Source organism: Microtus oregoni, unplaced genomic scaffold, assembly GCF_018167655.1.
Source record: "Microtus oregoni isolate MIOR12 unplaced genomic scaffold, Mior012 000077F_ref0000221, whole genome shotgun sequence".
In the NCBI taxonomy this organism is placed as follows: Eukaryota; Metazoa; Chordata; class Mammalia; order Rodentia; family Cricetidae; genus Microtus; species Microtus oregoni.
Genome location: NW_024544029.1, coordinates 580,305 through 607,394, shown reverse-complemented (window position 1 = coordinate 607,394; position 27,090 = coordinate 580,305). Strand labels below are relative to the sequence as shown.

The 27,090-nt window shown below is 41.6% G+C and overlaps 1 protein-coding gene across 2 annotated transcripts in view; it reads right to left on the bottom strand.

The window, feature by feature from the left end:
- Nucleotides 1–27,090, bottom strand: part of Tmem117 (transmembrane protein 117) — a 425,555-nt gene that overhangs the window by 281,028 nt on the left and 117,437 nt on the right. The window contains exon 2 of one of the 2 annotated variants that reach the window (XM_041642711.1): nucleotides 1,304–1,366. The exons of the other annotated variant lie outside the window; for it this stretch is intronic. The gene's annotated coding sequence lies outside the window, so the exon portion shown is untranslated. The remainder of the gene's footprint in view (nucleotides 1–1,303; nucleotides 1,367–27,090) is intronic. 2 annotated transcript variants of the gene reach the window in all.

Genomic DNA, 27,090 nt, shown 5'->3' with positions numbered 1-27,090 from the left:
CCCACATGGTAGCTCACAACCATCTGCAACTCCAGTTCCAGTGGAACCAATGCCTCCGTCTGATCTCTGAGAGTATCAGGCATGCATGTAGTACACAGATGCAGTATTCAGGCAAAACGCTCATGCAAATAAAATTGAATAGAATCTTGCAAAGTACAAGTCGGCCAGGCAGTAGCGGCACATGTCTTTAATCACAGCACTTGGGAGGCAGAGGCCAGTGGGTCTCTTAGTTTGAGGCCGGCCTGGTCTACAGAAGGAATTTTAGGACAGTGAGGGCTACACAGAGAAACTCTATCTTAGAAAACCAAAAGAAAGAGTGTTTCAGGGCTGGAGAAATGGCTTAGAGGTTAAGAGTGCTGGCTGGTCTTCCAGAGGACTAGGGTTCAGTTCCCAGCAACCACATGGTGGCTAACAGCCATCTATAATACGATCTGGTGCCCTCTTCTGGCATGCAGGCACACATGCAGAAGGACACTAATACATAATAAACTACATGTCACTTAACCTGTAAAGTAGAAAAAGAAACAATTCTATCCCAGAGTCTTCTGCTTATGTGGCATCTTGATAGGCAAACACACAAACTGCTTTGATTTCAGACCACAACAGATCAGATTAAGTGTGCAGCCTCTGAACAGTAACTTCCTCGAACTCAGCTAGTGTCAACCGTCCTGAGTTACTCATTAAATACACTGACATGCTCTGAAGAACAATCTTTTTTTTTAAGTTCTTGCTTTTGATTGTTTATTTGCTTTTTATGCTTTATTTAACTTTATTTTATGTGCATTGGTGTGAAGGTGTCAGATCCCCTGCAACTGGATCTTCAGACAGTTGTGAGCTGCCATGTGGGTGCTGGGAATTGAACCCGGGTCCTCTGGAAGAGCAGTCAGTGCTCTTAACCACTGAGCCATATCTCCAGCCCCCATCTGAAGAACAATCTTAAACTTTGGGATTTCTATGTGCTGTAGTTTCCATTCTGTCCGTAGCATTTTCCCTAAGTGCAGCAGAGACTGTGGCTTAATTCCCACTGGTAATTAATTTTAGCAGACTGGTGATTCTTAAAATTACCCACAAACACCCTGACTCTGCAGAATCAAAGGATCACCGTAGAATAGCTAGTTTTCATTAACACTATCTAAGTTCAGGTTTAAACTGATCCTAGACTTAGCACTAACCTGAGCTATTAAATATATTTGCTTATTTGCAGAAAACATTAGGCTCTGTCAGTTTATAGATGGAGATGAATAAACCCCAGCTGGCCATTGCCAGATTCAGGCAATGGTAACCCAGAAGCTGGAGTCCTGACCTTGAAATGGCTTCCTCGTTCTATTGTGCCAAGTTTCCACTTCACACGACCTCACAGCTGGCCCTTGAACAAGAGAAGAAAATTTAAGGAGGGATAATACAAGGCTTAACACCTCTGAGTGCGGTTAGAATCTTGACACAAATCAGGGTGGGCTTCAAATAACATAGAAGACATAAAACAGTAACAACCAGATAACTCATTGGCAAGGAGTCACCCATCTGACCCCTGCTGACACAGAGCCTGGTTAGTTTCAATGCATGGAGCTCTTCCTTTTACCAAAGACAGCATAGTTCCCATCATTACACTTGGCACCCCATCACACACGTCTTTAATATGTTCTGGATTCTTTTAAATTCATTTTTAATAGGCACTACTAATTACTGGAAATTTCTGAGGATTTGGCATCACTAGCTAAAACACTGCCTTGCTAAGGCTGGTCCTAGGAGGAGGGATATGTGGTTGATATTTCCACCAATCATTAGCTATCACGATGTAAGAGTGGAGCTTAGAGAAGCTCCCCTCAAGGTGGAGATTGCCATACTCTGAGAAAAAAATCAGAGACATTTTAGGGGGAAAATAGCCATGCTCATAGAGGCTTTATTAAAGAGTTTCCAGAGCTTTCTAGAGCCAGAATTCCATTTGTTGACAATTAAGGCCGAAAGGAGCTTTCTCCGCAGTGTGGCTGGTATCCCTTACGTAGTTTATGATACCTGACTATGCATAATGATTAATGAAACTGCTAACTTGAATGAAAGCAGAACAGAAAGTATATTTATTAGACAGTTCACTAAATATAGCTTCAAATAATGACTACACTGACCATAAGCAACTAGAATGTTTTTCTTTCATTGAAAACTTCTCTCAAACAATATATCCTGATTATAGTTTCTCCTCTCTTACTCCTCCCAGCTCCTCCCCTCCTGCCCTCCCCTCCGAATCCACTCTGTTTCTGTCTCTCACTAGGAAATAACAGGCGTATAAACATGACAAAATAAAATATAATAAGATAAAGCAAAAACTGTCATATCAATGTTGGATATGACAACCAAACAGAAGAAAAAGAGGACCTGGTGCAGACCCTTGTGGGCCCTGTGCTTGCTGCTTCAGTCTCTGGGAGTTCACATGAGCTTTGCATAATTGATTCAAGAGGCCTAGTTCTCCTAGTGTCCTCTATCCCCTCTGGCTCTTACACTCTTTTCTGCCTACTCTTCTGATGGATTCCCTGAGCTCCGAGGAGAGGGAATTGAATGTTTTGTACCTTGAGGGAAAAGGAGAAATGTGTGGTAAAGAGAGGCCCAGTTCAAGCGATCAAGATCAGAGCCCCAACCCTAATCTCTATTCTTCTTGACTGCCAAGCTTAACAAGTCAACACCCTCTTGGAACCTCTATCCCACCCTCTGCCTCCCTCAATCACTGGAACACTTAGTAGGTGAGTGTGCTGGGGGATGGAATTGAGTCTCCAGACAGCAGGATTTACTTCCTTCCGGTAGATGAGGATGCGTGCCTGTCATGCCGGGATTACCCCGGATGACACACACCTCAGGGTTTTTACATGTATCATATTCTGCAACAGGATGATTCTGACCATCCTGACCACAGATGAGTTTGCACCAATTGTCCTTCAAACAAAACTATAATTACCCTGTAGTGACACGCTATAAAACCCTCCTGACCTTCGTGCAGACAGAGAACCACTGAGGCTGATGAACTCTACGGTGGGTAAGTGCAGCTATAAAAGAAGAGTTTGTTATTGAGAGGACTTTCTAGGTAAAATAATTGATAAGGTCCTAGGAGATGCTGCTCAAAAATTCACTACACAGTGTGAGGATATATAATGGTGGTCCTACCTCTGTAACAAGGAATGGAATAAATGGCACAATGGGTAAATTTCATAGCCTACAAGTGCAATATTGTTATTAAAATAACCGTGACTGGATTACCACGACTATTTCTAATTAAAATCCTTTCAAACATGTTTCACCTGGTACAACGGGCTCACAAAATCTTCAGAAAATAGCTAAGAGTTCAAGAGGGTTCATTGGTGCTGAGAACTGTTGGGAATTCAGTGTTCGGGATAGAATGGTGACCTTTCCTTGGCGTATACATATTATTTTCAAGAGAACCGCTGGAAAATCCAAAGCACAAACAACAACAACAAAATACAACAAGTTTCCTAAAGGGAAGGGAGATTCTTTTATTTATCCTTCACTGATTCCCTTGGCCACTGCCATCCCCTCTGTGTTGACGGTCCCTGTCCATATTTAAGAATGCAGAGAAGGATTGCACCTGGGCACAGTCACAGCACACAGCACGACACGGGCCAGCAGAGTGGCCCCATCGCCAAGAGCAACTGGCACACACCAATCTGTGAATAATTAATGCGTGATGCACCAACTAGATAGTCTAATTAAATAGCAGTGGCTAATTACTAATTAGTATGTGACTTATGCAGACAGAAACATTTAGACTTGTCAGATGTTAAAATGAACACTGAAAAACCCAGAGCCCTGTCATTTCAATGATCTTTTTTTAAAACGATGCAACTGGGGAAGCCATTGTCATCATTTGTGTAGCCTAGACACACCATGAAGAACTCACCTACCTTCCTAAAAAGAACATCTTCATTCTACGTCTGTCGGGACGCCTGTGACAACATGGCAGGCTGCCGAGCCAAAGGTAGTTTAAAATGAGGGGTAGCATATAGTGTCCAGGCCATTAGAATATTCATGCTCACCAGCTGGACAGATTTGGTTCTTGCTTGGCATATGGTTATTAACTATATGCCCAGAAAGATCTGCCCCTAACTAAAACCTCTCGGGGCAAATGTCCGGAATATGCAAATTACTTCCCAGTCATCCTAGGACTTGGAGTAGGGGCTAAAGAGGGGTGCCAATAGATTCTGAAGACTGGTTTTTGCAAATCATATAAGTCTTTATTCTACAACTGTAAGACTTAGGAGGGTTTTTTTTTTTACTTTTTTTTTTTTTTTTGGCATCTACAGAAAAAATACCATCTGTCTCCTCATTACCCTAAAAAAGGAAAGCAAAAGAAAAGCTTGGCGAGGCAGCACATTGCAAACCTTTACTTTCAATTATTTATCATCTGAGATGCACACACAAAAGGCTCTGGGAATAACGTCTTCTCCATTTATGGAAAGTGTAGGTGGAAACGCCTCGTGAAGAATGTTAAACAGGAGAGGAGATGGATGCCCATCCTTATTAAACATTACTTTCATAATCTCACCAAAATGAAAGCAACCAAAATATCTGTGCCATCTCCTTGGTGACAGTGACAGACCTGCTGCCTTAAAAAAACACAATCCTGTAACAAAAGAAACCACTAAAATCAGGACATGTGCCAGGAAGCCTTGAAGAACATCATCCTCACCAGAATCGTATAGGCTGTTTTTCTACCAATTTTTATGAAATTTATGTATTTTGTGAGTAAGTGAGTGACACCACACACCCGAAGAAGTCAGTCAGTTCTCTTCTTCTGCTGTGTGGACCCTGGAGGTGAAACTCAAGTCCTGAGGCTTCCGGTAGGCACCTTTATTAGCTGAGCCGTTCCCTGGGATTTAGGCTGCTTATTTGAAATGGACTTTCCTGTCACATCTTCAGGACTCTTTGTTTTGAACCCACCCCCCTTCCAGGAAATCCTCATTCCAGGTGACGAAGGTGGCCAGTGCTGTGCTGTGCTGTGCGGACTGTGCTGTGCTGTGCGGACTGTGCTGTGCTGTGTGGACTGTGCTGTGCTGTGTGGACTGTGCTGTGCTGTGTGGACTGTGCTGTGTGGACTGTGCTGTGCTGTGTGGACTGTGCTGTGTGGACTGTGCTGTGCTGTGCTGTGTGGACTGTGCTGTGCTGTGTGGACTGTGCTGTGCTGTGTGGACTGTGCTGTGTGGACTGTGCTGTGCTGTGTGGACTGTGCTGTGCTGTGTGGACTGTGCTGTGTGGACTGTGCTGTGCTGTGTGGACTGTGCTGTGCTGTGTGGACTGTGCTGTGTGGACTGTGCTGTGCTGTGTGGACTGTACTGTGCTGTGTGGACTGTGCTGTGCTGTGTGGACTGTGCTGTGCTGTGTGGACTGTGCTGTGCTGTGTGGACTGTGCTGTGTGGACTGTGCTGTGCTGTGTGGACTGTGCTGTGTGGACTGTGCTGTGCTGTGCTGTGTGGACTGTGCTGTGCTGTGTGGACTGTGCTGTGCTGTGTGGACTGTGCTGTGTGGACTGTGCTGTGCTGTGTGGACTGTACTGTGCTGTGTGGACTGTGCTGTGCTGTGTGGACTGTGCTGTGCTGTGTGGACTGTACTGTGCTGTGCAGACTGTGCTATGCAGCCTGTGCTCTGCAGACTGTCCCCCAAAGGCTTTCATCATGCTGCCTTCATCAAGCACTTGGCTCACCATTCACCTCCACCTTTATTTCTGCTAGCTCTATGAAAAAAATGAAATTATGACTTTCTATTTCTAGTAGAGAGGGAAGGGAACAATGGCCATCAGGGTGAGGGATGAACTGTCAAGTCACGTTTTCCCTCCTCCATAGTTCCAAATTCTCCCCCTTGGTGGAAATCCAGGCTCAGGCCATGAAGGTTCTAAAGCAGTGATTATGCTATCCAGGCGGAGACTTAGGAATACATTCCAACATAGCATATAGTAAAGGACAGACTCTACATGGCCATGGGGCCATCCTGCTCCCATGAGCAGTGGGCGAAGTGAAGGCCCCAGCTGGACTATGGACAGTAATATAAGAAACCATGCTGCCAGTCTGGGGGCCAGAAAGCTCCACAGGGCTGGGCTGAAGTTTGGAAGAATCAAGAAGTGCCAGAGGCCGACATAAGAGAAGAGGGACCGTGGCCATCAGAAAGCCAATTAGCCAACTGGGCCCAGGGACAGAAACAATGAACCTCTCCCTGTCAAGACCGGAAGACCAGGAGGAGGCACAGCACTGTCTTCTGGGTGTTTTGTTGTTGTTCATGTTTTTGAGAATGGAGACTGCAGGTTTGTTAGTGACATTTGTCAATGTTAGTGACAACAAATAAGCCCCACCCCCAACAAGACAGACGAAACAATAATTGCCACACACACACACACACACACACACACACACAAGCCTCTGTGTTCTGAGTCTAGAAACTCCGTATCAACTCTACGCACGTTGTGTAGATATGGGGTTTTGTATTTGTTATCAGTGTTAATTTCACATTGCAAAAACATTAGAATTATACTGAGGACTGTATAATAGCATATTGGGGGCTTATGAACATACTACCTATTTGCTGCTTCTAAAAGAAAAATGCATTCTGAGTTCCAGAGTACTTTGTAAACAATTATTTGGATCGGTACACATATAGGTAATTGACTAAATTCTGGTAGGGTCTAGGGCCATTACAGCGATACCAGGGAGAAAAGTGTGTCCACAGTGCCCTCTAGTGGTTTGTTTTTCATTTCGACACAAACATCATTTGAACAGCCTTCCAAATTATGAGATGGGCATGTGTACATTTTTCCCCTTTTTAAAAAAATTTATTCTCGTTTTAGTTGTTTGAATAGGAATATGCTACAAATTTTTCCCCACTCACTTTCCCTCCTCCCCTCTCCCCCTATCGCTCACAATTTACTCGGGAGATCTTGTCTTTTTTTCCCCCTTTATAGGAGGATCCTTGTCTCTTTCAGGGTCCTCTTTGTTACCTAAGTTTTCTAGGGTTGTATCCTGCATGCAGATTGTTCTTTGTTTTATGTCTATTATGAATGAATACATATAATATTTGTCTTTCTGGGTATGGGTGACCTCACTCAGGACGGCTCTTTCTAGTTCTATCCATTTGCCTGCAAAATTCATTTTTCAGAATCTCAAAACCACACAGTTTGAGAACTTTAAATCTGTAAAGTATTTTTAAAAATATGATTTTAGTCTATTAAACTGTCAAAATTAATCATTTCATTTGATATTCTTGGAGGAATCAATAAATGAAGACTTTCCATTGAATTAAGAGCATTAGTATAGATGCTCCAATGACTGATTTAAGAGTCTAATCCTAACTCCAGCTTTCTTTTGTAACCCATATCATTTCTTTAGGATGATGATCTATCCACAGGCAGGTCTTCGAGCTGTCAGCAGAGAAACCCAATGACCAAGTAGGAAGCGAATTTTTCCATGATAACTTCACTACCTATGACTGAAATTTCAAACCCCTTATTTATAAATTACTATTATTACGGTCATCATTTTTTCTCAAACGAGATCCCAATGCCCTCTGATGCCTGTAAACCAAGAAATCCTTTAGACTGAGGCTAATGATGGGAACAGCAGCTTGTTTGCTGTTCTTGGAATCGATGCAACGTGTTTTACTGGAAGTTTAATTAAGTTACGTTACTTTCACATAGTTATTATAGTAATCCACAGACTCTAGGAAAAATTAGCTAGTAGCTAATAGAGGCTGTGAGCAGAGTTCAGAGTGGGGAGAACAAAGAAAATGAGGGGGGGAAAGCGCCAACATAAAATACACATCAAGGAATATAACGGAAACTGGAGGTAAACAAAAGACAGGACCATGATAGCCTGTCTGTACAGAACCTGAAAGCCAACCTCAGAGCAGGGACAGAACACGATGCGGGCTCTGTGGGCAGTGTGTCTGTCAACTATGCAGTGACCTGTCCATGGTGTCCAAAGCAGCAAGGGTAGGAAGGAAGCCTGCTGTGGGATAATGTTTTTAGACACTGTTAAATGTGTCTTTGCTTAAGGCACTTTCTGATTGATTTAATAAAGAGCTGAACAGCCAATAACTACACAGGAGAGAATAGGTGGACCTTCTAAGAAGAGAGCGGAACTCAGAGTTTCCAGGCCTGTGGGAGATGCCAGCAAGATGTGGCACAAGATGAATGCACACACTGAATAGTGGTAAAGAGACATGTGGCGGAACTCGGACTGACAGAAAAGCATTCATTTATGTTATAAGAGCTAGTTGTGAACAAGCCTAAGCTAAGGCCAAGATTTCATAATTAATAATAAATCTCCATGTCGTTATTTGGGGGCTGGCAGTCCACAAAAGTCCCACAAGAAATACTTGCTACAGAAGCTAAGTGGGAGCTTCATGGTTTCTAATGTGTTGTCCTCAAAGCAGGGGCATCCACAGCGCCTAAGGATGAAACAGAACTCCCCAGGTTCAACACCGAAAGTCCTCAAAACAGCTCCAACACAACCATCCTGGGATCTAGTTACACCAGTCCTGGGTAGATGCCAAAAGAAATCGGTCAGCACACACCAGCGGCACCTATGCATCCGTGTTTATTACAGCACTGCCCATACAAGTCAAGATATAGAAACAATCCTAGATGCCCATCCCAGATAAAGGGATGAAGAGCATAGGAACAGAGATAAATCAGGTGCATAAAAATGGATTATGTTAAGTGATGTAAGCCACATTCAGAAAGACAAATATCTTCTATGCAAAACATAGATTTTACACACACACACACACACACACACACACACAATGCACACAAATGCATGCATAGATTATGAAAACATAAAGGGAGTTTTTGAGGGAAGGAACAAAAGAGAGCAACAGCAGTAACATGTGCGTCTGAGGATGTTATAATGAACCTCGTTATTTTGTATATTTGGTTAAGTTTTTGCTTCATAAACAAGTTGAAAGTTCAGAAAATGACTTAGTCAGTAAAATTGCTTGCATTAAAAGCATGAGAACCTGAGTTTCAATGCCCAGAACCTATGTAAAAGGCCAGGAATGATGGTAGGCACCAATAATCCCAATGATAGCCAGAGGAAAGGCAGAGACAGGAGCTCAATAAGACCATGGACCAGCTAGCCAGGCCTGTGTGGCAAATTCCTGACCAGTGAGAAACCTGAACTCAAGCAAAAAGGTGGAAGGCAGTTGGGATCAATACCCAAGGTTCTCCAGTGACCTCCACATACAACACGTATCCACACACATGAAAACGCCATGCGTACAGGTCTATGTGCAGAGAGAGAGAGAGAGAGAGAGAGAGAGAGAGAGAGAGAGAGAACTGAACCTTTAATGTGCACTAAAGGCCATGTGTCACAGGCATTGTCCCGGGCAGACCTATAAAAATGAAGGATCTTTCAGAAGTAAGGTTTAGAAGGACATCTTTAGGTCATTCAGGCGTTCCCTCAAAAGAGACTGTGGGGCCCAAGCTCTCTTCTCTTCCCATCTTTTTCTTCCTAGCCAGAAACTGACCGGCTTTTACCCTGCCACACACTTGCCATGGGATAATGTCCAAAGCAACAGAACAGATCAATTGTTGACTGGAGCCTCCAAAAACATCAATCACAGTTATGATAGAAAACTGAAGAAGCATACCAATAAACTAATTTTCAACAAAACGTACACCTCTGAGCCAACTACATTCAAGGAGATATTGTCACATGAGAATGTGGTTGCTCCCACTATAACCATGGTGGAGGATAGAGACGGCACAATGTAGCGCGGCTCATTTCAGCCACACGGTCTTTTTAAAACACAGTCATGCTAATTTTAAAATTAAATGTTTCTGTGAAAATAGATACATTAGGTGAATAATAATGTTGAACTATATTTATAACCAAGCTGAAGTTTAAAATAATATTACACTATATATAACATGTAATATTATATATATATATTATATATATATATATATATCAAGTTGGAGTTCACCGAATATTGATAATATTTATCTTAGATGAGGAAAGCAATAATGGTTTTCTTTCTTTCTAAATATGTTAGTTATTCTGGCTTTTTTTTTTTACCAAAATAAGAATGCATAAATTTAATAATCAAAGGAAAACAGTAAATAACCTCTACAGTTTTACAACCATCTGTGTTTGTTTCACATTAAATTCTATAATATACGAAACTTAGATGCACATCTCACCTGGTTTATACACCTACTTGTCAAAGGAACTAAGAAAAGTCCTTAAAGCTTCACTTCTCCTCCCAGAGGGCTTATGAGTAGTATCTGGAGACAAGGCATGCTTAATCAGAGACAGAAATACAGGGACCATGCATTCAGAGTCATTTTTAGCAGTAGGATCTGGCGGGCTAGACAGTTTTTATATAGACTGTGTCTTCTGGGCCTTTATACAGACTCTCTTTTTTTTTTTTTTTTTTTTTTCTCTACAGAGGCCCAGGTTATCCACTTGTACCTAGAGAGACAACAATTACCTTATTAACACTTCATTTTTTGATGCCTGTTCCAGCTCTTCACAGAGCATGAATGGGGTTTCTGTGCATTCAGAGACACGGCCCCCCACCTCTACAAACACTGTAGCAAATGAAATGACCTTTAAAAAGCACCTTTGCAAAGGGTGTGCAAGGGACAGGAGACAAGGTCAGAGATTAAAAACCAGTCTGGTAAGTTCTGAGAACTTTAGAGAGTTGCTTCATTCTGAAGCCTCTGTTACCTCACATCTCCCTCGCAGACAATAGGAACCCTCATCATGGGAGTGGTGAAGACAAAGCAGTCATGCTACCCATGCAGACACACACAGACACTCCCCCATAAGTTCATTTTCTCCTTCTGCTCCCACCACAAGCCCCCCTCCTCCCTCTTTTTGTACCCAACGGAGAACATTTCTCTCACATAATATGTTGGGTAAATCCATGCAGAACGTAAATTTCCTTGAACATATATATTAACTGAAGTAAAGATGATCTTCCTCCCTCACTCCATTGGCAAGGAAAACCTGCCGTGAAATGCACATGCCCTTGAGAAGACCGAGCCGGGCAGCTTTCAGACTGCAGCTAGTGCTTGTGTTCCTACTCGTGAGCTCAGATGCTGCATGCTTAGTCACCCAATGACTTAGCTTTCCCAAAGATTACAACTGTCAAAAACTTTATAAACACTGCTCTACAAGGGAAAGAGCTACACATAATGAAATGTTCACTTTAAATTGACCTAGAAAAGTGTCCATGGTTAGAAAAAAAGAATGTAAGAAAAATACTGCTATCTTATTGAGTCATGATATTCTACTGGGACTAAATATTCCGGGTACTTATGAAGTATGCACTGTTCCTCAGGGTTCAAAGGATTGCTGCAGTTCTGAAGAAGAAAGCATGAAAATACGGGGTGTTTTGCCTTCTTCTGGATCATGAACACTTTGTGGGGTAGAATTAGCCTTCCCCTCAGAAGAAGATATGTGCATTCATGAAATTTGGCAACTTTTCAGTTGAAGGAGTACCCCCTTCATCTAGAAGACGTACACAGGCCTACCATGGACTCAGGTTGTTCTTGGTTCAGCAGGATTAAAATACCCACATTGACACCTCCAACCTTATAATAATCTTGTGATAATGCTGGAGTCTTAAATGAAAATAAAAACTGAACCATAGGTATCTTCAAGATAAACATTTAATATAAACAATTATATTTTACATGGGCACTTGTAATCTGCTGCAGGAGACAGATCTGTAGAGCTTTTTATCTATTTCCCTCCAACTTTGTCCTCTATCATTTCCTTTTCAGTCTCCCTGAGACTTCTCAATTCTACACACGAGCATTAAAGTCTAGTGCGCATGCCTAGGATATGGGCTGTCAATCGCCAGGCACCGGAAGAGTCTAATCTACACTTATTCTGTCTCTGAAGGAGTTAATAATTCCCAAGATAAGCTAAGGTACACAGAACAAGTGTGAATCGTGTGTGACAAACACCGGTTGCTGCCTGCATGTGCCAGGCGCTGTGCCAGGCAATTCACATGTCATAGAAAACCTTCTCTGCAGGCCTGCAGACTGGTTGTTTCTAGATTGTTCAACTTACAGATGCCTAACACCTCACAAAGAAGGAAGCAGCTACCTTGCATTCTGGTATGAAGCCCACAGTTGCGTCGACGAATGTCCTAAGGAAAGGCATCTGAATTTCTCCATTCCAGACAACCCAAGGAAGGCTTCTATTTCAGTGGTCCTTTCTCTTGCCCTCACAATCAGGATGGGTCCTGCTTTTTTGTGACTGTCCTTAGTTTTTTTTTTTTTTTGAATCAGTTACTTAGCTTTCCTCCCCACACTGTTATACAGTGTTATTTATTCATGTGTATGTACTGAGCATCTACAATTGCCAAGAATTGGAGCCTTGGGAAAGAAGAAGGAATAAGTCAGGTCTCTTTAGTTTAAGGCACGGTTGGGGGTTCCCAAAAGAGTTATTTTAGCGCTCCAGATGTGTGGGAAGGCATGTGGACAGGCCCCTGACAGGTGGGTAAAAAGAGGGTGATAGTGGAGGAGAGGTGGAGCCTACCTTTCCATTCAGCAGGGAGTGGAGACCCACAAACTAGAAGGGGGCAGGGCAAACTAGTCAGAGTGTGAAGTCTGAGGACCTATGTGCTGTGAATGAGCCCACGGTGGCAGTCAGAGGCCGCATGCTGACACACAGGCACTGCCGCTCCTATTGGGTAGCTCCTACTGAATACATGAAGAATGATAAATTTCAAGATGGTGATTAACAAGCTCAGACTTGCATTTTATTAAGTTTTCTTTGGCGTCAGAGTGGAGAGATGCTTTGCAAAAGCTGAGGCCGTGAGGAGGGGCAGTGTGTGGAAGCTGCAGCAATCACTCACATGAGACTAATCTTAAAACATGCCTGCTGCGGGCAGCTGGGCAGCAGACAACCTGCGACTCTAAAATACGTGCTCTTGCTCTCTTGCATGTACTTACTCTCTCTCTCTCTCTCTCTCTCTCTCTCTCGTTTGTCTGTCTATATCTTTCTCCTCTCATTCTTTCTTTCATCTTCTTCATAGATACTGATGAAAACTAACATTTATTGACCATTTTCATGTAGCAAGCTAAAAAGCATAACATAAATATTTCATATTTGACTAAGTTTTCCTGAGAACAAGAACAGTCTTTGTTATACAGAAAAGCAAAGGGTTTTCCTAGTCAAGTAATTTCACCAAGGTTCTTGAAATCAAAAACACTATTTTCCATTACATTTAGGATAGATAGACAAACAGATACTGATAGTTAGAAAATAGACAAACAGATATATATGTACGTACATACATACATACATAATGCAACACAGATAGATAGACTAATTAAATGATTATTCATTTTGCTACGAATATTTGCCAGTAGAAGAGAATTGTCTTAGTGACAAATTCCCATCTCACAAAGAGCTCAGAGTCTGTGTGCTTGTCAAACATGCTTTAGAATCAAGCCCTAATTGTCTGAGGTTCTATTCGCCCTCACACTATCATCCATGGCCTTATGACTTCCCGTGAGCTTAAGGGAGGCTCTCACAGATAGCAGAAAAATCTCCGGGCTTTTTAAGATTTAATCTTAAATCTAAGATCCTCCATTAGCAAGAAAAGCATCACTAATCTCAACATCTTCAGAGCCACCGTCATCTCACTGGCCATGGAATCCCAGACTCTAGCGATGATCCTCGAAGAATGAACAAAGGAAGCCCCTTCTTACATGCAAAAAGGACACTTCGACCACACACGCTTCCCCCAAAATGAATCAAAGGCTGAGAGAGAGAAACAGCCATTTATTAAATCCCTCACAGGTCCACCTTCCTCCCTGAAGCACGAACAGTCACAGATGCTACAGCATTCTAAGCAGAATTAGGAATACACACTGAAATGAGTTAAATGTCTCCAAATCACAGGGCTGCACCTTTATTGCTGTTAGCCTGCTCTGGGATCTGAAAAAAAAAATCTCTAAAGTCTCTCTCAGTTCCCTCTGTACCTCATTTGTAAAATGAGACATAATACTTAGCAACTGCCTCACAAGGAAACACTGAAAAAAAAATAATAATGGCCTAAGGTAGCCCATCAAGACTCACTGAGATCCTGGGATGAAAGATTTAATCCTAACTAATGTTAATAAATTATAGAGACTCGCAAATCCTATTAAATGTATATATTTCAGAGGGACAGACAAGGCTAGCGGAGCTGCTTAAAAACTTCCACGGGGTGAGGTATAAAAACATTACAAGATCATCTTCAAATGAGAAGTCTATAGAGCTCAATTTCATCTGGAACTCCAGAGGACCCCAGAATGTCTTGTGATGACATTTTAAAAATTAATGTGGAGTTATCTGGAGGTTATTTCTGGATAATAAAGAAGTATAAAGTCTAATTTCTGAAACACCGGGAGAAGAGCCTCAGACTCAGCTGGCCCTCAAATTCTCATTCACCCTCATCTCTCACATGGATTTAAAGCACGCCAGAGGGCGGCAGCTGGCAGGAGACACAGGGTCCAGAACTGAGAGGTGGCAACCACTCCCCAGCGCCTTTCAACCTATAAGTGATTTTTAAGTCAATTTCATATTTTCTCAGGTAGATTAGCTCCCAACACTGGGAAATTCTTCCATTGGTTCATATATTGTCTAATCCCACTGAAGTGTTTGTTTCTTATTTTGGAAGTATGCGCTAAAATACAGTGTGAGAACTCATATATAATGTAATTATCTTATTCTAATATAGGCAGAAGTGGCACAGAATTAAATTCTATGTCTTTAGGTGATGGGAAGTTAAGGCTGATTTTAAGACCTTTGATCAATGGTGAAGGTCAGTTAATCCAGACTTCTGTGTGAGTGTGGAACTTTATGTAGTAACATCATCATCAAATGGGATGATGGAAGGAGCCACCCTATGGAGCCAGAAGGGCCTAATAAGAACTTTGATATTCTAGCTGGCTTAAACAGATAAGAACCCCACACCAGAAGGGAAAGTCACCCATAAATATAAGTATGATCAAATGCAGAGTGGCTGTCTGATTGATTGGACTTTTGCACGTTATTGCTCAGATGCCAAAGCTAAGCTTCTCTCCTAGGTATCAGCCTGCCTTTGAAAAGGGAAAGGAAGCATGGCCAAACAAAAACTAGAACTCCTACATCTGTGAAACTAAAATGAAATTTCAGATACGGACGAGTCATCTAAAAGCAAGCTAGCAGAATCGCCCATGAGCCTGCCTCCCCTGAGAGATGCTGATGCGCACAATGCCTAAGAATTAATGAGCACCATCAGCACCTGCCCAAGGGGACAGAATCCCACTGGGACCCCTTAACAGGAGAAGTGCCCCAGACTCTCTGTCGGCATTCAAGATGGGTCAGCAAACGCCTCACATGACGTCATCCTCACTCTCTCCTGCCCAAGGGAAACTTTTGCTTACTGGGAATTGGTAGTTTTAAAGAATGTGTGTTGCTGGCCTCAGAGTCGCCTGGTCACCGTCCCTCACAGTCACTACCAACAGGAATGGAATTGTGGTGGCAGTCTATCTCTGACTGAGAAACTATAAGAAAAAAATGCTTACAATTAAGAAGCAGTGATTTCTCTTTTTCTAGTATATTAAACAAACATTTAAATACACACCTATCAAAGTTTTGAAAGATGGCATCTCTGATTCAGGCAAACCTCTCATTGACCCTCCATGGCTCATTCCCACAAAATCCCAATTGGTAACCACTATTCAATATTTAGGTGAATTTTTCTTCTGGAATTTTCCAGTGCGCTAAGATCGGCATTTCTTTGAGTCTAAATGTTTTCATCCTAATTTCCAGCAATTTAACAACAACTTCGAGGGGAAGAAAACCACACTGAAACACTACCACATAAACATAATCATACATGAACACTGCCAAATTTCAGTCATTAAAATGTTTTGAGGGTGTGTCATGTATTTACATGAGCTAAACTTTCCAATTCATATTCTCCCATGTGAGCTACAGTTTCAAAAATAGAATTCAGCAACACAGCACACATACTCATGCTTTCGGGACGTTTCCAGGCACAGCCCTTGTCAGAGACCTCCAGACACGAGGGATATTTTTCTAGCATTTTGCTTGGTTTTCTGTGGTGTTGGGGGCTGATTCCAGGGCCTTGTGACTGTGAGGCAAATATTTCCCCCTCAGATCCATATCCTCAGCAAACAAGAAAATTAACTGAAGCCTTTGTATTAAAATATTCCCTGTTTTATGCTTTCCACAATCACCAACATCTTTCATAAGACTCATTTCATGATTCTCCAGGCTTTTCAACCCAAAAGAAGTATATAATTTTAGTTGGTGTAAAATTAGACCATGCTGATGATATTCTGCCAATCTGAAATTGGCGGTTTTCTGTGACTAACTGTAGGTATTAAACAGAGGTAAAAACAATATATCTACCACCAGTTATATGCTTTTTTGACAAATTTAGAATGAATATCAATTTTTCAATGCTCCAGCAGAGCAGCAAAGAATCAAGCTGCAGATCCCATGGAGTTCAGCAGTGAGCAACACTGGACCATCACAGCACATTGGCTGCCACACTCATTTCTACTTTGAAAAACTGAATACCGAAGGGGATCTCGTGTTCATAAAATAAAGAAAGAAAGCTTCTAGACCGTGAGCACAGAAACCCTCCCCAGAACCTGAAATTACATGAGTCAATGTACTACTCATGATCTACGTACATTGGATTATTAATCTCAAATTTATCTAGGGCATAGAAAACTCCCAAGAAACCCACTGGCTAAAAGCCTCCCAGGACACTAACGCACAAGGAAATATACAAATACACAGGCAATGCAAATGTCCCTGGGGCATGAGAACAACGAAGAAAAATAAATAAATACACCGAAGAAAAAAATAAATAAATACACTAAAATATGTTGAACACGGAGAGATTAAAAATGAGTAGGAAAGCACACTGAAGAAAATCTGCCCTGATACACACAGAGGAGTGCTAAGCCTGTCCAGGAATCAGACGCAGATCCCTGACCTATAGAAGACTATTTCTTCACAGTTCTGCAACTGCAAGTCCGTGGTTTCCTCAGAGGTCTTACTCCTTGGCTGGCTCACGGCCACCTCTTTGCTGTGTGTCCACACAGCCAAGTCTTTTGTGTGCTCATGTCTACTATCTTAATGTTCCCATATAAGGTCATGGGATGTATCCTTAGGACCCAATCATCTGACCCCATTGCCCCTTAGCTACCACTGCAAATGCCTTATCTACAAATACAGTCACTCTCTGAAATACTGGGATCAGGCCTTCAGTACTGTAACTTGGAGAACAGGGATTAATTCAGACATTATAGCATGGAAGGGAAAAGACTGGTCTGTAAAGGAAAGAAACTCTGGATGTAGAATATATTCCAACATGTGAGAGTCAGTTGGTATGGTAATGGTAGACTCTCAGCTGGGAATTCTAACAACAGAACTAATGAGTCGGGAGATACCTGCAGACTGCATGCAACACAGAACAAAAGCAGAAAAAAAAAATGGTGACTGGGGATAAAGAAAAAATGAGATAGCCAGCCTAGCTTCTGCCACACTGAAATTCCTGAAAGATGTTAGAGAGCAAAGAGAGGCAAAATCTAATGGTTGAGAAATCCAAAAGCCCTAACCGTAATTCTAACAGTCAGAACTTCCAAAAAGAAAAATCTAAGCACAGCGAGTTGACGGTAACCTACATGCAGTGACATCATCGTAGAAGGTACAGCTTCCAACTTGGAGATATTAGAGGCAGCAATACAGAGAAAGTCCTTATCTACGATGTAGCAAAGACCACAAAGGGCGGCAGCGACAGACATCATCGGTAGAGCAACATCCTCAGAATGCCAAAGGAAAGGAACCTTCTGCCTCTGATTGTAGACAGAACACATGGCGCTAAATGGGAGAGTGGTAGAAGGGAGAGAAAAAATCTTATGTGCATTTATACCCCAAATAAATATACTAATTATAAGGATCACTTTCTTTTATGCTTTAATGAGGTTTCTAAGATTTCTAGAGTGACCCAATGTTGCTTTCTTTGAAGATTTGTTCAATTTTTTTGTAGATGTTTCTGTCTGTGTATGACTATGTACACTTGAGCTCAGGTGTTGATGGAAGCCAGAGCTGGAGGCAGAGGAAATTGGGAGTTCTGTGACATGGGTGCCTGGAAGAAAACTCAGGTCCTCCGTAAGAACAGAAGTCAGCAGCACAGAGCTGTCTTAAACACTGAGCCACCTCTCCAGTCCCAAATGTTGCTTTTAATTTGTGAATTATTATTGTTGTTGTTCATTTGTTAGTTTGATTTGAGACAGGGACTCACTCTGTGATCCAGGCTAGAAGGGACTCACTATGTAGCTCAGAATGCTTTGGAACTCACATCTACCTCCTGCCTTGGTCTACGGCATACTCGGATTACAGGCACGAGATTTTCAGGGCTTTTAATCTTTAACATTTCAACACACCAACATTAAACAAAACATGTGAATAATTAAAGTATATGAATATTTTTATAAAGATGCTGTAAGAGAAATAATTTATGGCAATTGTCTCATTAACCAAATCCACATTTCTTGCTGTGCTCCATCTCAGAGTCCACTAGGAAGACATAATTAATTCATTTAGCTTTCCATCCTTTCTAATAAAATCTGTGACCCAGAAGTAATTCAAGATATGAAGCAAGTCAATGACCTGAAAATTCAGGTGGTACAGAATTGTAAATTTGAATTAATTATAGTCACGTAATATTATTGGACCAACCAGCAAACTATATCACTTTCCACCCAAAAAGTCCCATGGGATGAACCTTTGTCTTCCCAGCAGAAGCCAGTTAGATGCAGTCAGAAGCACAGCTAAGAGTCACATCAAGAATCCTGGTGGGTCCCAAACTCAGCTCATCTTGGCATGTTTGGGAATTTTAGGTATTTGAGATATTTCACTTTCAGCTGTTAGCATTTACTTACCAACACCTTAATTGTTTTTATCAACACACCAACTATTGACAATTCTTTCCATGCAATAATATCACACACATAAAACACCTGAGAGTAAAACCCATCAAAAAAATAAGGCCATAATTATATTTCACACTACTTTAAAAATGAAACACTACCTAGCTCCAAATATTCAGAGGTGAACATAGAACCTGAAGTAACCATGGAAACAAGGAAATGAAAACCATTTGGGTTAGGAGCACTAGGAAGGAAAAAAGAATGTGATAGGAAAGGGAGTGTAGGAAAAACAGAGAGGGGCTTTAGCTGGGAGGGGAAAGGAGAGGAACACAGCAGGAGAGAGGGAGAAGGGATAAATAACACTACAGAGACTTTGAAAAGCCAAGCCATAAGTGTGGCAGAATGTTTGTTTACACTGTAAAAATGAGTCTCTGTCTAAAACACCTTCTGATTGGGTTAATAAAGAGTAGAATAGCCAATATCTAGGCAAGAGAGAATAGACAGGACTTCCAGGCAGAGAGAAGAAAACTGGACAGAGGACTCTAGGTTGGGAGTTTCACCTGTGCCTAGCAGATTGGTAGCAAGTTGGATATCTTGTACTAAGAAGAGGTAACTGGGCCACGTGGCAGAACATAAATTTTTAAAAATATGGGTTAATTAAGTTATTAGAGCTAGTTGGGGAAGAGTCTATGCTAGGTCAAGCTTTCAAAATTAATAAGTCTCCAGGTCATTATTTGAGGGCTGGTGGTTCAAAGAAAGTCTGACAAGAAGGAATCATACTGTTGTTTATTTACCTAAAATTATGAATATGTGTGTGCATACATATATAGTTCAAATGAAGTTATGTCACTTGGGTTAACAATGCTCCCCACAAGAGCTATTGACTACCTCACAAAAACCCTAATACCAAGCATGAAAAAACTCCTTTCAAGTTTTTGGTCAAGGTGGGCCCAGCGACTTTAAGACATTATAGGCTATTGCTGTTGCCCTTGGCAGTCTCCCAGAGGATGAAGGTAAGGCTCTATTGCTGAAGACACCATGCACTCCAGATACAGGACTCAGAGGACCCGAAAGCCTCCTCCCCCATGACTAGCTTTTACGTTACCAGGAGGCAATAAGCAAGCTTCCTAGGGAGGGGACAGCCGGTAGTCCTACATGGCTGTGACACATACGAACCACAAGTGTAGTAATAAGAGCGGCGGGGCTGCATCCACAGCACCCCAGCTGCCTGCTAGCTTATGCCTGAAATAACAACACACAAACTGTATTCATTTAAACACTGCTTGGCCCATTTCTATCTAGCCTCTTCTAGGCTAATTCTCACATATTAATTTAGCCCATTTCTAATCATCTGTGTTGCATGCCAAGGTGCGCTTACCGGGAAGATTCTAGCCTACGTCCACCCTGGGTCGGAGCTGAATCGCATCTGCCAGGGAGAGTGGAGCATGGCGTCTCTGTCTGAGGCATCTTACCTCACTTCCTCTTCCTCCCAGCATTCTGTTCTGTTTACTCCACCCACCTATGTTCTAAGCTATGAGCCCAAGCAGTTTCTTTATTATAATTAACCAATGACCTTCCTCCATCATATCCCCTTTTTCTGTTTAAACAAAAAAAAAAGGAAGGCTTTAACTTAACATAGCAAAATTACATATAACAAAACAGTTATCAAGTAAAAATTACAATCTTTATCATAACTAAGGAAAACTATAACTATAACTATTCTTTAACTCCATCAAAGACTCCAGAAAGATACAATATTACCTAAGCAAACAAGAAATAAGAAACTTACAAAACTCTAGAAATGACAGAGACATCTTGCTGCCTGGACAGTCACCCAAAGTTCCTCTGTACTGTTTTGGCATCCACCTTCAGCCTTCAGGCCCATGGTATCCAGCAGACATTTCCATGAAGCAGGAAAATTCAAAGTCAGTTCAGTCACTATCTTTCAGTAGATACAGTTGTCCACACGTCTGGGCACCATCTGTTGTAATAAGAGCAGTGGGCGCTTCCCTGCCGCCCCAGCTCCCAGCCGCCAGCTAGCTCTAGCTTATGCCCCGAAATAATTACATGGAAACTGTATTCTTTTAAACACTGTTTGGCCCATTTCTATCTAGCCTCTTCTAGGCTAATTCTCACATATTAATTTAGCCCATTTCTAATCATCTGTGTTGCATGCCAAGGTGCGCTTACCGGGAAGATTCTAGCCTACATCCATCCTGGGTCAGAGCTGAATCGCATCTGCCAGGGAGAGTGGAGCATGGCGTCTCTGTCTGAGGCGTCTTACCTCACTTCCTCTTCCTCCCAGCATTCTGTTCTGTTTACTCCACCCACCTATGTTCTAAGCTATGAGCCCAAGCAGTTTCTTTATTATAATTAACCAATGACCTTCCTCCATCACACAAGGACCAGAATGGCAAGATAACACTAAAGGTGTGATAGTGACACTCAGATATTGAAGATAAAGCCAACAGATGTCTAATTGGACCTAACATCCACTCAGCAGGAGGGAAATCATGCCTGGTACCGGGAACAAACCCATGGTGGGTGAGGCCCTGGATCTTAGAAAATAACTTAGCTACTGACACTGTACTAAGTCAGCACAGTTCCTCATTGCAATCTTATGTGCACAGGTGAGTGGAGCTCACAGCGCTTGACTCTTTGCAGCAGATGGAAACCACCACAGGAAATCACAAAATGCAGAGAAAACTCTGGGGTATCTAGCCAAAATGGATACGTCTACTACACAACTCCTGCACGCAAGGCTCAAGGAACAACTTGGAAGATGTTAAATCTTGGAAAGCTTAAAAGAGCAAGGGGAACTGCTGTGAGACTGTATCACCTAGAAGTGAAGGGAAGCTTCGCTGCTGATATCTCAACAATATGGCTGCCTAAACATGACCAAAGCAAGGACGGCACTAGTAGGGATGCGAACATGGAAGCAGGAAATCTCACCGTGCCCCAGCACTGGACAAAGTACTGTAGGCAACTAAAGAATGACGGGAGTGGGAGAAATAGACTTCCCTGGGAAAGGACTCCTAAGTTAATTACCCAAGTAGTCAACCTTAAAATTATATATATATATATATATATATATATATATATATATATATATATATATATGCAACACTAAACACACTCAACAGACTGGATGGATAGATAGATAGATAGACAGATAGATAGATAGATAGATGCAACAATAACAATTAAAGAAAAGAGACCATAAAAGCAAGAGAGGACAAGAGCAGGGAACATTGCAGGGGTTGTGAGAGAAATGAAAGGGCAGAAACAGAGTAATTATATGTTAATTAAAAAATAAAACTTCTCCACAAGCAGAGATTTGCGTCCATGTATGGAAATTTCCTCCAACTGTTTTCTATCAAAGGATTTCCAGCTTGTTAATTTGTGGTTTTTAATTAATGTTAGCTAGGTATTACTAAAAGAAAAAACTCAAAGGGTGAAGTTCCAGATAAAGCCCGGTTTGAAGACACCATCACTGAAAATGTGCCTGTTTCCCTGACACCTTCAGAGGGCGTCTCCTCCCATGTGTAAGGAAACAGTTTCATCCTGCAACTTACAGAAGACATTTCAAGATGTTAGCTGATCTTATAAGAACAACTCCACTTTTCAGGATAGAAGCAAAAGAGATCAACAAGGAAATAGTACCAGATCGTGACAGTGTTTGGTTCTTACCTCAGACACAACATCTGAGTGGCAAATCCTTGGATTGAAACACAGGGCGTTACACCCAAACTATTTCTTCACCTCCAGTACTCTATACATCTCTAAAATTAGACAAATGGTTGTTCTAATTTCCGGCCAAGAATTCAGGTCCCCTTGGATCATGATTAGCCTTAAGTTTCAGATGTTAGCACATGCTCATGAAAAAGAGGCTTAATATGTAGAAAAGATTGTGCACTCATCACCTGATCAAAAGCCCTACCAGTGAACACAGCACTGTGTGTGTACCCTTCAGATAATCCAGATTGGCAACATTTTGATGTATTTTTGGGTCCTTCATTCTGAATACTCTTCTTTTTCATGGTCATGTGAGGCCATGCAGGGTAATAAAACATCTTTGATTAAAAAAAGACAATAATTGTACGATGCATCATAATCTAACATACAGATCAAATTCAGTTTATGGAACAATATTTCTCCCTAAAATGAATCATTTCTGAGGCTTGTTATTCTTTCAGCCAGTTTGCTTATACTTCCTGGGGTCCACACGCTGGAGTGTGAATTGCTTGCTGTGACCTTAGATGAGTTATCATGCCCCTGCATCTCAGTGTTTCCACTCCAAGCTTACCAAGTCATGAGCTAAGTCATAAAATTCTAGGCACTCTCTCAACACATCCTAGTTTCTTCCTACCACACCACTCTATTCCACATTCTATCAACCAAAATCAAGATTCGCATGCCCCCCCAAAAAAACTACAGAAAACTATGCCAGATGGGTGAAGAGTCTACTTCTCTATTTCTGAGACCCCACTTCATCCCTTTCCTTAGAGTCTGTGGCTGATCCAGAGACACATGGGCCAATAACACTGCTTTGTTTTTACAACCTAAATAGTGAGATGGCTCCCCACCCCATAACAGACTAAAATCTCTCTGAAATGTGACCCAAAATATCTGTTTCCCCATTATGTGATTTCTGTTGGACACTTTGTGAGATGGCTATTTCAGTGACTGGAACTCGCGAAAGATTACTGCCATCAGTGCCTGGAGAGTCCACCTCTGCAGAGGGTGCATCTGCTGATCCAGCTCAGGCTACACATTGGTTTCCAGTCAACTATAAGCAAAGATGGCTCCTGCCAGGAACTCACAAACTCTTATTCTAGCCACTGTTCTTCTAATTTAAGACATTGTAACATACCTTGAATACAGTTCCAGCGAAGTCCCCAGGCTTGTAACTGCCTTATTTGTTTCAGATCACATTTAGTTTTACTCAGATTGCTTATGTGTGTCCAGACTTTCCAGGAAGTGTCTTCATATGACCCATATTTTAAAAGTAATTCATTATCGTCAGGTTTTTACAAAGTATTCAGAAAAACTAGTAATAAATTTTTTTCAAAGCTGATAGTAAATCTGCTCTTTAAATATGATTTATTCAATTAATCCATTTCTAGAAGAGTCTTTCAAATGGAATCTTAACATCTGCACTTTAGCTCATACCAAGAAGAGATTTTTGTTTTCTTTTTAAAAGAATCATTTTTTATTCCAGAATATGCAAGCTTCAGACTGCTCAGTTGCAGTGTCCTGGGAGATAAGTAGAGAAGGAAGGATTCTTCTCTCTCTTGTCCTGTGATACATACTAGCTGCTTTTGTCATTGTGACACAGTATCCAACAGAAATCACATAATGGGGGAATGGTTATTTTGGGTCACATTTCAGAGAAATTTTAGTCTGTTATGGGGTGAGGAGGCTAGTGTTGGAAGCACATCCTTCAGATGGTAGTGAATGTCTTCAGAGAAACAGACAGGAAACCCTGAGCGCATGCCCAGAACTAGAAGTGGATATAGTCACCAAAAGGACACCTGCTTCTGCCGCCAGGGCCCCATTTCTGAATGATTCCACCAACTTCACGACAGCATGAGAAATCGGAGGTCAAGCAATAAGTAAGGATTAAGCATTCTCTAGGGAACATTTCATACACAAACAAGAGCAACCACCAATCTCAATACCAAGAGCTTCCATGTTTTCTGCTGTTTTTTGTTTTTTCTGGGACTCAATGTTAAAGACTTGAAAAATATTTGGAAAAAATATTTGACCCCTTTGATACTTACTGCATAGTCCCAAGTCAATGACATCCTTACCCTATGGCTTATCCACCATATTTCCTCAGGAAAATTAAGCTTACCCAGATATCTGGGCTCCTGGACACTTGTAACCTCTTTCTAAAATAGCAAACTCCTATTTCTATTCCTAGATAAAAATAAAAGAGTACTTACTGGTAAAAATAAAATTTAAATCTTTTGTAAAGGTGGTTTAAATAGTAGAAATATTTTCCTCTTAGCTTTATGAGGAAATGATTTGCTCAACTGCAAATGCTGGTGTCTCTTTTCTTCCATAATAAGCAATTTTAGGCTTAGAAGAGACAGTCAAGGTCCTTAGACTTAGTCAAAGCAAAATCTTGCCTATGCTCTCCCTGATGGGGGTCAATCCAACAATTCCTTGAAAACAACTTTTATGGGCAACAAACTTATCACCACACCAACAAAACAAGAGACTTAGCTTAAGAATGCTCTACCAGGCAAGACGGCCTTGCTCATAAGAAACCCAGAACTTTTATTTGTGATGACCCATTCATCATTTTTCTTTTACCCTCTGGCACCACACAGATCAAATCCACTCCCAATTATACATGACAGTTCACTAAGCATTTGGAGATAGTGAAAATCCCCAGTCTAAAGCCCCAAGAGTTAGCAGTTCCTACAATAAAATGGTCAGGAAAGACTAACAGCACAAAGGGGTGCCCAGCTGTAAGCAGATGACTGTGGCCAATGAGGAATGCAAACTGAGTTCTCATCAGAGAACAGTAGATTCGTGGACCTGGGGGTTCACCATGGGTAAATTCCTTGGTGCCTGAGCACCTGAGTTCAGATCCCCAGCACCTAATGCTGGCCAATCAACTTCCGGCCTCTACACTCATATACACCTCCCAAGACACACACACACTAGAGATGGTCCAGTTGTAGAGTAATAAGGATCTCATTATTTTAGAAAACAATTCTATTTATGATTATATACTTCTCATACTGTGTTGGTAATTTCCAATCAGCCTTTAGTTTGTTATAACTACAAAGCTTTATTTAAACAACTGCTGTTGGAGATCAAACTTGGACTGCTTGAAGATTCCTAATCTGAAAATCCAAAGAATCAAATGTTCCAGACTCTAACACAGTGCTTCTCAGCCTTCCTAATGCTGTGACCTTTTAATATAGTCCCTCACGCTGTAATGACCCCAACCATAAAATTGTTTTTGTTGCTACCTTGTAACTGTAATTTTGTTACAATTATGAATCATAACATAAACACCTGCATGTTAGGCAAGCACCTTACCAAGTGAGCGCTTCCCAGTCTTAAAGATAGAATTTCAATTAAAAGCAATATATTTTCAGCATTTCCTCATCACTAAACTAATCCTACAAGGTAGATGTTTTGTTTTTACTTGATAGCTGGGAAAGTTCACATGGTTAAGCCAGCTGATTTATGTGGATCCAGAAAGCCTGACTTTAAATGCTGAAGCTGCCTCACAGGATATAGCCATGTGGCTGGTGGCAACCTGCTTGACTTCTGTTAGTGGCTAGTGTATCTTTCTGAGACTCAGGAGCATTCAATAGCATGATACATATAAATCATATGATACACATAAATCAATACCTAGAAAATAATAATGTCTTGGTAAGTATCTCCAGCATTATTACAGCTCAAGACAGAACAACTGGAGAAGTAGCAGAGGCTGTATTTAAAGCAAAGCATGTCTGACCTCAAAGCCAGTAGAAATAACACATAGAGGACACAAAGAATTCATTTTATTGTTTTCCTCCAGCAAGTATAATTTGTCTTCCTGACAATACCGCTTCATACAATGAAAGATAACTATGGGGTTTCGAGAATAATAAAAGGAACAATGCCACTAAAGGCATAGCCCAGTTACAATTTCACGGCAGTCGTTTAAGGAGAAAGCCAGGATAACAAGAAAAGAAGGACACCAGAAGCTGTGCTGCAGGCAGACAAGTGGTTGCCTAAGGCAGACATCTGTGAGTACTGTGTAAAGCTTTCCTCCAAGGATTGAAATATTCCATCCTGCAGGAAGATCCTTAAGCAGGAAGGTAACAGCCCAAAACAGCTTCAGGAAGTTCCTGAACCTGACCAGATTCACTAGCCCCCCCCCCCCCCACGGCCAGAGCAAATAATAGAAGCTGAGGAAATAAAGCTGGCCAAGCTGAGCTACAAAGCAGAGTCTCAGGAGGACCTGAGCTCCCAAGACTCAGACAAGCTAAGCTGTAAAGAAGACTTTTGAGATGAGACCAAATGCCTAAAAGGAACCAAAACCAGGTGAGTTGCCTGCAAGAGGTTTAGACCAGAGTCCCTTGGAAAGGACCCTCTCCAACCTACTGCGGTCCCTGCAGGCTGTGCAG